Consider the following 4,879-nt stretch of genomic DNA (forward strand, 5'->3'; position numbering starts at 1 on the left):
TTTTGGCTTTTTTACTAGTAAGAAGTAACAGAATAAAAGAAAACTGGTCTTGTGCTATTATTTTTTGGATTTTTTTAAATGTAATTTTTATTCAATATAAGGTTCCTTGCCCACAGATCGAATTTTTGTCTCCAAATACAGTTTCACATTGCCAAGCTGAGAGGTAATGTGCAAGAGGTATTAATGGAGTGTTCTTAAATTGGGGGGCTCAATATGCCCAAGTTTATATAGTGAGATGTATAGTAGAAAGTGTAATAGGTCTAGGGTGCTTTACTTCTTGTCATATTTTACCACAAAGGGACAGAATAGAAATTAAGTTTTACACAGTATATTTTAATTCTGCTACACTCCTTTCTTCTTAATTTCAGCAGGTGGCATATGGTAGCAGTGAAGTTGGCTCCTCTGCTCAGCATTGATGGGAAGGCAGTTTTCTTTCTGTGCTGCACTACTTTCACTGTTCCAGTATGCCAGTTCGGAGTGAGCTACGTTCAGCATACCAAGTTCACCTGTAACGGAGGTTGCTATCTTACAGGCCTTTTAAGATCAGGAGAACAAAGAGGAAAAACAGTTAAAAGATGATGATGTGTGGGTTTGATTTCACCAAACCATTGTAACTTCTCTGTCTGATCCTGATGAGGCCTCAACTGTACTTTTGAACTTGCTGCATCTGTGTTGTATAAAAAGGTTTCTTCCTCCTTTTCTCCTCTTCCCAGTTAATGTGAGGTTAAATGTAATTAATGTAACTTCAGTAAAAGGTCACTTGGCTTTTACATGTCGACATGGTACTTTAATGTAAAGAGAGTTTGGTGGCTTTCTGCTCTCTTTGAGGAGATACTTAATTGTACCCAGTAGTTGAGTAGTTTTCTGTGGAGGTGGCAGGAAGTTACAGTTTTGAAATGATCTAAGTGGTTCTTTGGTAACATCATTAGGGTTCTCAGACACATCTACATGCTTCAGCATTCTTTAAAGTTTTTTTTCCTTTATCATGTTCTATTTGAATGTGGTGGACACTTTTTTCCTTCTTTTATTAGTTTCCTCCGCTGTGGTTTTTAAGATGCTTTTCAAAGCACCCGAAAAGCTCCCTCCCTCTTCCAGGTTTCAATCAAAAGAAGTATATCAGATTACAGTCACAAAGATTTCTGTGTCATTGTGTTGGGAAATTTTGAGTGTGGGATTAATTAAAAGGCTTTGTGTGACAATTGTTCTTACCCATTTATGGGTAAATCACCTGACGGGACTCTAAAATTAATGGTAATTGTTATTCACAAAAACATTCATATAGAAAGGGAAGCCTTATATCCTGCTTTACATCTTCCATCTATGTTCCACAGTTCTCTCATAACTGCTTTAAATGAGGAGTTTATAGAAGATGAAATTCAGAGCGCAACGCTGTGTGTCCTTTTGACCATGTTGTTATCGGTTTTATATTGAATGAAAGGATTATGTGTCTACTTTAGTCATTTTTCACCACAGCAATAATGATCAGTAAGTTACAAAACTTCATGTCAGATACATTTTATTAAAGGTCATGACTTCCATCACAGAACTGAGTACTTAGGAAATGTAGATAGCTTTAAGAAATTAGTTTTGTTTATGGCCTCAAATGTTTAAAGACCTCTTTGAGTGCTCATCTTAAACCTTGTGATTCTGTGTTCAGAGGTGGCAAGTGACCTTCACTAATGTATCAGTGGAAACATTCCAAGATACTGTTTAGGTTCTGACAATTAAACACGTACTTGTTTGTATTCTCCCCATGCCACGGGACACTAATGTAGGATGCATTTGTTGTCTGTCCCCCCCATCAATTATGCCCTAATATTAGACAACCTAGACGGTAATCTTTTCAACAATTTCTTTTACAGGAAAAAGTATTTCAGTAACCCTAATTCATAAAAACTAGAGCCGTCAGGCTGAACAGACCATTGATTTGATTTCCTGCCTCATCCCTCTTTAAGGTGAGGGCATATTTTCCACTTCAGTTTTCTTTATAAAGTTTACCATATATTGATGTTTTATTATAGTAGTTCTTTACCAGAAATTCTAAGAATAAAATAGGAAAGCGGGTGTTCTACTTTGTGGATTAAGGCCAGTGCTTTTCTCTCATGAATATAACCTTTTCTTTCTTTTTGAGTTACTTTTCCAGATATTCCTATTACACTCCTTTCCCTTGCTTGGATAGGCTGACTGCTTCCATGCTGTTCCCAGCCCTTTTAACTAGAAGACCAATGAAGTAGGTGGTGCTGTAGCGTGGGCCTAGAGCCCTCAACAACCAAGTTAATCCTTTGTGTTTGCTAGTTGGAGAGAACTAGAAAGTCACTGCCTGTTTTCAGCATCTGATTTTAACAGCTTTCCCTTCCCATCCCTTTTTCTTGAAAGAAAAAAATGCTTCTGATAATACCTCTAACAAACTTTGGACTAAAAATAAGCTTCCTTCAATGTATTAGTAATCTCTTTGGTTGGTTGGTGATGATTTAAATCCATCTCAGTTTTGTATTCCTAGGTTTAACACACTTGAAGTTGTCTTTCTTGTGTTGAATTTTTTTTTTTTGTTTCTCTCGTCAAGATACAGTGCTGAAACCGATATATGCTGACTAGAAGACCAAAAAGAGCATCTGAACTGATGCAGTTCCGTGACATTTATTGCTTGTTTTTCTGTTGCATATAGAACAAATCTAGTGTTGAAAGCTTCCTGCTTATGATTATGGATGTGGTTTAATGTACCTCTCTGCATTTCTGCCTTGATAAAAATACAATGTGCAAATGGTTATGTTCAGTTTTGTTTGTTGGGTTTTTTTTCCTTTTTTTAACTTCCTCCTGTGCCTGTTGTAGGGATGGCTAGAGCTAAACCCAAGTATCAAGGGATTTACACAGAAAAATAATCTTTTCTGTCCTTTTAAAGAAAAAGAAGGGGGGAAAAAGGTGAAGGACCAGTTTATTTTTTTGCGCTTCTAGAGTAGGGCTACATGTCTTCTTGTGTACATTAACTTTTGGTAACCTGATTTTAAAAACATAAATCCTATGACTTAACTTGGCAATCAGTTTGGATTTTGAAAGAGGATATCACATTCATTACATAGTAAAGTATTCTAGGATTCATGTGGGCACACCTACTTTTCAGTAGTCTGGCAGACTCTACAGTTCTGTCTCTTGCCTTTTTGAATGTGGCCGTTTTCTGCTTTCCTACAACTCTCAGTATTACATACATCGGTGTAAAAGACTGCTTGGTGGGCAGATGCGTTACTATTTTTGGTGATTATACAGTACAAGAATAGGTGAACCTGGCAAGGATTGGATTACTGGAGAGATTTTTGAGGACTCCTTTGTTATCTTGGGAGCAAATGTTTCCTTTCTGTTCTTTCAACTAAAGAAAATACATGAGGCATGATTTTTGTGTGTGATGTTTAAATATTAATATTCCAACACTTTCAGCTTTTTTCCCCACAATTATTTTTTTAAGAGCTTGATGTGAGACCCGGGAAAAATCTGACTCCACCACTCTTATGCTTTGAAGATGTTGCAAACATATTTAGAACCAGAGAATGGAATAATTTGTGGAGAATGAAAACCTAGCAAGTATCTTCTGTCCATTGTCAAGCTTTATGACCTGTACCAAGAGCAACGTACTTGTGCACTTTACATGTCAGAGTGGTGCTGATCTAAGCCATGAGGGTTAGCATATGGCAATAATCAGATGTTTCTGGATGCTCAGAGGAACCCTTGTGCTTCACAGAGATCTGCTCATCTCTGATGGGGAAACTCAACCCGTGTATTAAGATTTTTGAGCTTTACTAGCCCTAGTTCAATACAGAATTCTTTCCTACCAGCCAGTATTTCTTCTTCTCTTATATCCCAAACTGATGGTGCATCAAGTGGAGCTCATACTCTTGCCTTGAAATTACCTTTCCCTGTGTACCTACCAGATTGCCTGGCACCAGTGGATGGCTTTTACAGGTAAATCTAGCTGGTATATAATAAATATTTATTATATAAATAATTTTTCAGTAAATATTTTTCAGTCAGTTTCTGTATCTTGGTACTTTACATATCAGTTCTTCCTCCAGCTTGCCAGAAGAGAAATATCCAGCATAATGATAAAGGAATCATGTGAAATTTGCGTTATTCCTAAGTGCTATAATGCTAAGACTTCTATTCCTCTTGTCTTCCTCTAGATATTTTAGTGCATTTCTGTTAAGGTCACAGAATTGCTGTTGAAGTAGCATCAGACTGGCCTTATCCATCCAGGGTACTGTACTGCTGCCCCAGATTCTGATGTGCATCCATGTAGTTGCTTAATATGAAACAGCCATGTTTCTGTGACCATTAATGAGCAGATTTGCAGTGTAAAATGAATGTGCCTTGTTCTCAAAATACAGACAAACTTAACAGCTGTTAAATTCTCTTAAATGCTTATTTCTAAAATACTTACCTGGGAGTCCTTGGAATATTTTAATTGGCTGCCATTTGGCTGGCTGCCTGATAATGTCTAACTTTGTTATTTTTTTTATATAGAAGGGGCACACATCCAAGTAACATTACAGAAGCCACGTGAAGTGCTATCTATGTCTGCTAATGTAGTTGGCTGTACACACAAGAAATTGTTAAGATTGGAAAGTGAGAACTGAGGTTTTCCTGTCCATGTTTCACTTCAACCAGTTCTGTCAATGAATGAATTACATTGAAAACACCGTTCGTGACTCTGCTTGTGCTGGTATTGTAAAGGTCTCTGGTACATATCCTAAGACTCTTCCTCTAACAGAGCAGAGCTCTTTTACTGTTTGATTCTAACCTTTAATAGACTTTAAGATGCTGTCATTTGCTGCATCTCATTTATAAAAATTAAGGGTTGTTCTTTCCTCCATCATAATATAGCTTATGTGCA

Source organism: Strix aluco, chromosome 9 (assembly GCF_031877795.1).
Source record: "Strix aluco isolate bStrAlu1 chromosome 9, bStrAlu1.hap1, whole genome shotgun sequence".
In the NCBI taxonomy this organism is placed as follows: domain Eukaryota; kingdom Metazoa; phylum Chordata; class Aves; order Strigiformes; family Strigidae; genus Strix; species Strix aluco.